The sequence below is a fragment of the Hyaena hyaena genome, unplaced genomic scaffold, assembly GCF_003009895.1.
Source record: "Hyaena hyaena isolate Hyena2069 unplaced genomic scaffold, ASM300989v1 scaffold_47, whole genome shotgun sequence".
In the NCBI taxonomy this organism is placed as follows: domain Eukaryota; kingdom Metazoa; phylum Chordata; class Mammalia; order Carnivora; family Hyaenidae; genus Hyaena; species Hyaena hyaena.
In genome coordinates, this window is record NW_024080679.1 from 3,813,574 (window position 1) to 3,824,001 (window position 10,428).

Sequence of the window (10,428 nt, forward strand, 5' to 3'; positions counted from 1 at the left end):
CTGGCCTGGGGCAACAGACTTTCAAACTGACCCCTCTGGGCTTGCTTCCTCCAGTCCAGCCACCGCACAGCAGCCCCACAGAACTTTTCAAAATGTGGGTCTGATGGCTCCCTGCGAGAAGCCCACGCTTTACCACGTGACTGCCGAGGTGGTTGGTGATCTCACCCTGGTGCTCTTCCGGCCTCATCTCTCCTCACTTCTCAACGGAACCTCCCAACAGACCCTCTCTTGCCCCTAGACCCCTGCCTCGGCTGGTCCTGCAGACTGGAGCGTTCTCTCTCCCACCGACTCTTGGTATAATTGTTTAATGCTTGTCTCCCTCAACACCTTGTAAGTACCACGAGGGCAAGGTCATATCTTTCTCTGTCATTGTTGTACTCCTAGCTTTAGTATAATGTCTTGGACTTATCAGGTCCTTTGTAAACGTATAAAAATTGAAGGAACAAACGAGTGACCCTCTATATGTCTTGCAAAGCTCATACTGCAAGTTCCTTCCACTAGGGAGCTTTCCCATCATTCCCAAAGTGTAGAAGGTGCAAACCTATGTGCCCCCACGTACCTTATGCGACCACGGCCCTTCTCACACTAGGTGTCATCGTGCATCTTCCCTGCCCACCCCCTCGTCCTTGCCAGGCCAGATGCTAAGCTCCGGGGGCACAGAGAACGTGTCAGTCCTGCCCACTGGGCTATGGCACCACCTACGTCAGGGCCTGGCAAAGCATTCATACTCAATATTTGTCAAATGGATGATTATATGCCTAACTCTTCTGATTCCCAAGTTGAAGCCAATGTGTTTGCTTTCAACAATGGTGTTAGTATCACGGTCATCCACTTATTGTTCATTTTATGTTGGGCATTGTGATAAGCACTTCACATACATCATCAGGCATGTCCAGGTCCCACACTTGTGCATACGACTGAGGACACTTGTCTCATTATTTCCCAAATTTATCATGATTTTGAGCCCCCACTCCCTCCAAATACCTAGGTCTGCCCAGCCATCTTTTTCTTCTTCTGTTTGCATGAGCTTTTGCCCTTTCTGATTTGTGAGTCTTCATCTCTCTCTCTCTCTCTCTCCTATTTTCTCTGCCTCTTTATGTAAAGCTAACATAAATTATTATTTGGCTTTGGGTATATTATTCAACTTCTCTCTGTTCCTTCCATAGATATACATCGGAGATAATAATACCATCTCATAGGATTATTATGAGAATTAAGGAATCTTATACATATAAAATGCAGAGAACTATATTAAGTTCTGATGCTGCTGCTGCTGCTGCTGGTGCTGCTGCTGCTGCTGGTGCTGTGTAGACCTCCAGCTCTCCTTGCCCCAGCTCAGTCTCACACCCCTCCCCTAGAAGCAATCAGCAAAGATAGCCAGCATCTTTGCCTGCTTCCAAACTCCCCAGGAGACCCAGCGCAGGGCAGGCATTTAATCAGCTACGGTAGAGGTCTGGGCCAGGGGATAGAGAGAAGTGCGGGATTATATTGCCTGTTATGAGCTAACTTGTGTCCTCAACCACCCTCAATTCATAGATTCAAGCCCCAGCTCCTAAGGTGATTGAATTTGGAGACAGGGCCTTTACTAAGGTGAAATGAGCTCGTTTGGGTGGGGCTCTAATCCAATAGGACTGGTGTCCTTCTGGGAAGAGGAAAAGACACCGTGGATGAGCTGCCACAAGAACGACCTCGGAGGACACAGGCCATCTACAAGCCGAAGAGAGGTGTCCGGAGAAGCCAACCCTGTAGACACCTTGAGAGCAGACTTCCGGTCTCGAACGGGGAGAAATAAATTTCTATTATGTAAGCCCCCCAGTGGGCAGTATCCTGCAAGGCAGCTCTAGCAAAGTCCTACTCGGCCCAAGGACGGTTGTTGGCTTTCATTTGTGTGTTGGGGAGTGTGATTCTCATGATCTAGACCAACAGAAAGAAGTTCCTTTTAAAAACCATGCCTGGGACAAGGTAAGTGAACTGCAAATGACAGCAGCCACTTTGGCAGTGCTGCTGTTTCCGTAGCTGGTGGTGATCATACTGCCGTGGTTAGGCTCCTCGCTGAGAGGGAGGGGTTGCTCAGACTGCTCTACAGCCTAGAAGGTTCAGACATCCTCAAGAGAAAGCCAGAGGAACTACTGTGTTCTCCCCACACAAGATTTGTTTTTGAGGCGTAACTGGCGTATAACGTTGTATTAGTTTCAGATGCACGACCTAACGATTCGATATTTGTGTCCACTGCAAAATGGTCACCAGTAGAAGTCTTGTAACACCCGCCATCACAGTTACAGAAATTTTCTTGTGTTATGAGCACTTTAAAGATCTCGTGGCAACTTTAAATATATCATATAGTATTGTTAAGTATACTCACCACGCTATACACTATATCACCAGGATTTTTTATAACTGAAGTTTATACCTTTTGACCCTCTCCATCCATTCTCCTACCCCCCCCCCCCCGTCACCTCTGGCAACCACCAATCTGTTCACTGTATCTATGGGCTCTTTTTTTGCTATTGTTTTTTTTTTTTTATTTTTAGATTCTACATAGAGGTGAGATCATGTGGTATTTGTCTTTCTTTGTCTTATTTCTCTTAGTATAATGCCCTCAGGTTTCATCCATGTTGTTACAAGTTGCAGGATTTTCATATTTTTTATGGCTAAATAATATTATATTCTATATATCTATATCTGTATCTATACTAGATATATTATATTTAGATATATATCTCCACGGACTCTTAGATTGTTTCCACCTTTTGGCTCTTGTAAATAATGTCTCAATGGACACAGAGGTGCGTATACTTTTTTGAATTAGTGTTACATTTTATTCAGATAAATACCCAGAAACGGAATTGCTAAATCATAAGGCAGGTCTGTTTTCAATTTCCGGAGGAGCCTCCATACCGTTCTCCATAACTGCACCCGTTTACATTCCCACCAATAGTGTAAAAGGTTCTCTTTTTCTTCATATCCTTGTCCACATTTATTTTTTGTCTTTTGGAGAATAGCCATTCTAACAGGTGTGAGGTGTTCTCTAATTGTGTTTTTTTCTTTGAAGTGTAATTAACATAAAATGTTAGTACCACATATCAGTTTAACAATTCTATACATTGCCAGTGCTTAGCACGGTAAGTGTAGTCACCATCTGTCACTATACAGCAAGATCACAATATTATCGACCATATTCCCTATGCTGTACTTGTTATCTCCACGACTGACTTACCTTATAACTGGAGCTTTGTACTTAATTCCCTTGCCTATTTCACCCTTTCCCCATCACCTCCCCCCGGCAACCATCAAATTGTTCCCCATCTTTAAAAGCCTGTTTGGTGTGGTTTTGATCGGCATTTTCCTGATGATCAGTGATGGTGAGCACCTTTTCATGTTCCTGTTGACCATCTGGCTGTCTTTGGGGAAATGTCTGTTCAGATACTCTGCCCAGGGGCGCCTGGTTGGCTCAGTCGGTTAAGCGTCCAACTTCAGCTCAGGTCATGAGCTCATGGTTCGTGGGTTCGAGCCCCGCATTGGGTTCTGTGCTGACATCCAGCTCAGAGCCTGGAGCCTGTTTCAGAGTCTGTACCTCCCTCTCTCTCTGACCCTCCCCTGCTCTCTCGCTCTCTCTCTCTCTCTCTCTCACTCAGAAATAAAAACAAACAAACAGATACTCTGCCCAGGTTTTAACCAATTGTTTGCTGTTTTGCTAATGAGTTCTATGAATTCTTCATGTCTTTTGGATATTAGCCCCTTATCAGATATATGATTTGCAAATAATTTCTACCTGGCAGTAGGTTATCTTTCCATTTTGTTCGTGACTTTGCTGTTCAGAAGCTTCTTTGTTTGACGTGGTCCCACACAAGATTTTTTAAATCTTGAAATTCCATGGGAAATTGAAGATGATTTGTTTGAATTCAAAGATCGGGCTGACGAGAATGAAGATAGTAAAAATGGGGAAAGCGTTTAGAAATGAAGGCACGACAGTAATGGTGAAGAAAGGGTGAGAGGAAAAGACTTGAAGCCAAGCGTATTGGAGCAAATAAGAAGAAATAAAATCAATTTAGATAAATAATTGATAGAAGTTTATCCTGCTGTGTATTTCTCATGTCAGTGTAACAAAATACTTTGTGTATAAACTTTTTTTTTTTTGAGGCAAACAAAAGGCTACTCCCTTCCCTTCATTATAACACAGCACTGCTGGCCTTCTGAGTCACTGTGAATTATGTGGGCCTTCTGCTGTTTGCCTCAGAATCTTGCCATCATTTCTATGTTGTTCTATGAGAAAAGCACGTTTTGCATTCCAGATGGGTTTGAGATCATAACATGTCTATGAATTGAGTCAGCTGATTTCCAGTTTTAATAAGAGGCTGTGGGTCCTACCAAAATGCAGAGGTTGATGTATCATGTCCCATAATTAGGGAAAAACAAACTATCCGGTCACAGCTGAGCTGAAATTCATTCTCTGCCTCGTAAATGTGTTCTAAATGGGGAAGGCTAATTTCACCCCCATTAAACTCTGACTTACATATTAGTGAGCTTTCCTCTTTAGTTTTTGTGTACTCCAAAGTTCCTACAACAATCTTTATTTCATTCTCGTGATCAGAAAAACAACAAATATTCTTTAAAAAGAGAGATTTTGGAGTTTTCTTTCATGTGATTTAAACTTAAAGTTTAAAAAATCCGTTTGGCACTGAGAAGATTTCATTTGTTCCTACCTCTCAGGAGCAATGCCACAGACTTCGTTTGTAATGTACCAAGTTTATCTTTGGATGGAAGATTGCAGAAGAACAGTGGGGAGACCAGGTGTCCTTTATTTGCACATAATCTCATAAACTTCAACTTATTCCGTGCCCTTTGATCACCAACACCTGTAGGACCGGCTGGGGCAAACAGAAGAAGTATTCAGGGGCAGAAAACGATCCTTCTAAGACTCCAAAGTCAAGGTTGCATCTTTGTTGAGTCCACTCAGTTAGCTGTGGATTTCTTTTCTCAATCATCAATAATTCACACAGTTCATGAACTTAAAAGTGTGAAACACTTTGCAGTGAAAACTTTTTGTGTCCTTCATCTGTTCAGTTTTCATATCGGAGGCTTCACAGGCCACTAATTGTGTTTGTCAGTTTCAGGGACAGTCTTCCAGAATTTCTTTAGGCATGTACGAGCATATATGATCTCATGTATATTTTAAGCTGTGGGTAATTTAAAGACCACTTTACCTAGTAGAAATGATCTTCTTTCCAGGACTTTTTCCTTTTGGTTATAAGAAAAGTTATTATAGTGAACCTCAGATGGTTTTAATTTTCTAGCAATAGTAGAGAGAGCTCAGTCGACTAACCAGTGCTCGGCTAGGCATCAATAGAGCTGCCTTTAGTTTAAAATATGACTCTGGGGCATCTGGGTGGCTCAGTCAGTTAAGTGTCCGACTCTTGGTTTCTTTTTTTTTTTTTAAACTTTTTAATGTTTTTTATCGATTTCTGAGAGAGAGAGAGAGACAGCGTGAGCAGGAGAGGATCAGAGAGAGAAAGGGAGACACAGAATCTGAAACAGGCTCCAGGCTCTGAGCTAGCTGTCAACACAGAGCCCGACGCGGGGCTCGAACCCACAAACTGTGAGATCATGACCCGAGCCGAAGTCGGACCCGTAACCGACTGAGCCACCCAGGCACCCCATCTGACTCTTGGTTTCAGTTGAGGTCATGATCACAGGGTTCATGAGGTCAAGCCCCAATCAGGCTCCATGCTGACAGTGTGGAAACTGCTTAGAATTCCCTCTCTCTCTCTCTCTCTCTCCCTCCCTCCCTCCCTCTCGCTCTCTCTCTCTCCCCCCACACCTCTCTACCCCTTCCCTTCTCTTTCTCTCTCTCTCAAAAATAAGCTTAAAGGGGCACCTGGGTGGCTCAGTCGGCTAAGCGCCTGACTTTAGCTCAGGTCATGATTTTATAGTCTGTGAGTTTGAGCTCTGAGATGGGCTCTGAGCTGACAGCTCAGATTCTGTGTCTCTCTCTCTTTCTCTGCCCCTCACAGGCTCTCACTCTTTCTCTCTCTCTCTCAAAACTAAATAAACATTTAAAATTTGTTTAAATAAATAAATCAAATGTGACTCTGAACTTTGGTTCTTTGGGCTTCAGCTGAGAAAGAGAATGTGCATCTGTTACTAGGATGTGCCAGTGCGCTGAGAAGTACAAGCTCCCAGGCAAAAAGAAGGAATTAGTGATTACCTTCGTGTGGACTCTGGTGTCTTCTAATCTTCCTTTGATGATAAATGAACAGCCTTAAATTGTGGCTCTGGAATATTAAACTAAATTTGCAAAGCAGGACACAGCTATCAGGTATAATCTGTATAATGAACTCATCAACCAATCTTCTTTTATTGCTTGCAAATGTCACTGCCATTAGCCAAAGTTTATTGAACCTGTGTAATGTGCTTTCTACCAACCAAAGTGAGACACCTGATTGGGAGAGATCTCTGGACATCTAAGATGTCAAAAGTCCATTGGTAACCAGCCATAGAAGAGATAAATGGGAATTTGCTACAGAGGCAATGGTGGCGTGCCCTCTTTCTCTCAATATATCTGAGGACACTCATTTAATTGAATAGAATTTTACAGCACTGCTTTGCATAAATCAATATTAATTTATAGGTTATATTTTAAAAGCCTTGTCCAGTATCTTTGATCAACGTAGTCTATGGAAAGCATTTGCCTCATTTGCTTTATTATGTATCTATCTAACTTTCTCATATATAATATACATTACATGATATATAAATATTTTAAACATATTTACATACATAAATATTTAAACATATAATAATTTTATAGATACATATTTCTAAATACTTAAAACTAAGTAGCAGACATCAGGCTCTAATCCTAAAAGATTAAGTATGATTATTTCCTAAGAACAAGGACATTCATTTAAGTAATCATAACTTAATTACTAAAATCAAAACTATAATCTTGAAATAATTCCATTATCTTGTTTGTGGTTCTTATTCAAATTACACCAACGGTCTCAAAAATGTTCTCCTCTATAGCAATTTTTTTTCTAGGATGGAATCTAATCCAGGGTCACTCAATGCACGTAGCTTTCATGCCCCCTTAGTTTTCTTTTCTTTCTTTCCTTTTTTTAAAATTTAATTTTATTTTAAGTAATTTCTTTACCCAACGTGGGGCTCATACTGACAACCCTGAGATCAAGAGTTGCACCTTCCACCTACTGAGTCAGCCAGGCCTCCCTCCCCTTAGTTTTCTTTAAAATGGAACCATTCCTCAGCTATTGTCTTTCATGTTGAAAAATATAGTTATTTTATAGAATGTCCCCCAGTTGACGTTTGTCTAGTGTTTCTTTATGATTAGGTTCAAGTTATAAAAACTGAGAAGAATATGATATAACTGATGCTATGTTGTTCTTAGTTCTTTTAATTTCAGTCTTCCTGGTGCACGCAGTGTCATTTTATATCATAGTTGTGTTTTTTTCCTTAAAGACTCTATTTTCAAATCATCTCTACACCCAACACATGGCTTGAACCCACAACCCTGAGATCATGAGTCTTATGCTCCTCCAACTGAGTCATACAGGCACCTCTACATTGTAGTTTTATTTTATTTTATGTTATTTTATTTTATTTTATTTTATTTTATTTTGTTTTGTTTTGTTTATTTTGAGAGTGACAGAGTGCACATGAACAAGCCAGGCAGGGGTAGAGGGAGAGAGACAGAATCCCAGCAGGCTCTTCACTACCAGCACAGAGCCCGATGTGGGGCTCAGTCCTACAAATTGTGAAATCATGACCTGAGCCAAAATCAAGAGTTGGATGCTTAACTGAGGAAGCCACCCCGGTGCCCTTACATTGTAGTTTTCATTGGCATTTCCCTTATGATTAATGAGGTTGTACACATTTTCATGCTTCTTAGCTAATTGGATATCCCTTCTTTTCCCAATTTCCCCTTTATTGTCTCTTCTATTGAATTGTATGGGTGTTCTGCATATATTCCAAATACATGTGCTTCTAGGTATGTCTGTCACAAAGATTTCCTTCCACTTTGTGGCTTGCTTTGCATGCTCAAGGAAATTTATTAAACCTTTTATGTTTAAAACATTGTGTCCCACTTAGAAAATCCTTCCCTATTGTTTACATTATGTTCTACAAAGACTGTTGTTTAGCCTTGCACAATCTATGATCAGCCTGTTATTAACCTTTGCATATGGTGTAAGGTAAGGTCAGGTTTCATTTTCTTTATATGAAGGTCCAATTGCCCAGCACTGTTTATTGAAAAGGCCATCCTCTATTGCTCTGAAGTGCTGTCCTTGGCATAAATCCATTGTCCATGGTACACCGTCTTTCCTGGGGTCTCAGTCTCTTCCAGTAGCCTCTATCCATTGTTACCCCAATGCCATCCTACCTCATTACTATAGTTTCGTAAGTCTTGATATTTAGTGAAATATGCCCTCCCATCTAATTTTTCAATAATACCTTGTCTATTCTTAGTCCTTTGCATTTTGATAAAATATTTAGAATTGGCTTGTTAAATTCTGTGATAAAAGAAAGAAAAACACTTGGAGTTTGGATTAGAGTTGCACTGAATCCCATACATCACTGGAGCGAAGTGACATTTTTACAAGATTGATTTCCCAATCTGTGAACATGGTTTATCTCTCCATATACTTAGTGGTGTGTGTGTGCACACACGCACGTGTATACATTTTTGTCAATAATGTGTTACAGTTCTCTGTAACTGTAACAAACATCATTTGTTCACTTGCACGTCCTTTGTTAATTGTATTCCTAAATATTTGATTTTTATGTTATTAGGACGTGGGAATGCAATTAATTTTTCTTGTTTAAAAAAATTTTTTTAGGTTTATTTATTTCTTGGAGCACCTGAGTGGCTCAGTTGGTTAAGCGTCCAACTTCAGTGCAGGTCATAATCTCACGGTTCGTGGGTTCGAGCCCCACGTCAGGCTCTGTGCTGACAGCTAGCTCAGAGCCTGGAGTCTGCTTTGGATTCTGTAACTCCCTCTCTCTCTCTCTGTCCCTCCCCTGCTCACGCTCACTCTCTCTCTCTCTCACTGTGTCTCTCTCTCAGAAATTAAAAAAAAGTTTATTTCTTTTGAGAGAGAGAGAGTGAGAGAGGGCAGGAGGGGCAGAGAGAGAGGGAGAGAGAGAATCCCAAGCAGGCTCTGCACTGCCAACATGGAGCCCAATGCAGGGCTCAAACCCACAAGCTGTTAGATTATGACCTTAGCTGAAGCCAAGAGTCAGATGCTCAACCGACTGAACCACTCAGATGCCTCTGCAAAGAAGTTTTAAGATAGACATTGTATATGGGACGCCTTGTTGGCTCAGTTGATTAAAGGTCTGGCTCTTGATTTCAGCTCAGGCCATGATCTCACAGTTCCTAGGATCAAGCCCTGCATGGGGCTCAGTGCTGACAGCATGGAGCCTGCTTGGGATTCTCTGTCTCCTTTTCTCTCTGCCCCTCCCTTGCTTGCATTCTGTCTCTCTCTCAAAATAAATAAACATTGAAAAAAATAAAATAGACATTGTATGTAGCACACGTGCTTAACTCAATTATTCTAAATATTTACTTGTATATTCCTTTGGTATTTGCAATTCATAGAATAGTCAAATAATGTCAGTGTTATTTCTTCTTTCCTGTTTGTTTTTTATATTTCCCTATTCTTTATGGGCTGCCTAGGGCCTCCAGCACAGTGTTGAACCGACTCAGTCACACTGGAAATCCTTGAGGCATCATGGAGCCATGCCTCTGAGATCCCTTTTCAGAAAGGAGCCTGACCTGGGGAGTGGTTAGCTCACAGCCCGACCATGGGCAGCTTTAGGACCTCCTCCAGCTTCTGAGTTGGGGCCATGCAATTCCAGATCAGCCTCCAGCCAACAAGTGAGCATAGCAGTGGTGGAAGGAGTCACTTCTTTGGGCTGCCTGGGGCTCCTCTATGGGAAATCTTTGAGCCACAGCTTCCAATTGGGTTGGTCAAGATATGCCCAGAGCTGCACTGCGATCAGAGGCTGCTCCCATCTCATCATGTTCTTCCTCCCTTCTCCTTCCAACGTGTCAGAGCCACACTGAAGCCTGTGGCTTCCTCTGCCAATCCTGCTCCCTTTCGATCTTTCACAGGTATCCCCTCCAACAAATATATTGCACTTCGAGATCCATCTTGGCATCTGCTTCTCAGGGATTAGACAACACGCTTTGCCTTTTTTCTCAAAACCACAAGAAAAAGAATATTAACATTTAATTGATGGGGCGCCTGGGTGGCTTAGTCGGTTAAGCGTCCGACTTTCGCTTGGGTCATGATCTCGCGGTTCGTGGGTTCGAGCCCCGCGTCGGGCTCTGTGCTGACTGCCAGCTCAGAGCCTGGAGCCTGTTTCAGTCTGTGACTCCCTCTCTCTCTGACCCTCCCCTGCTCACGCTGTCTC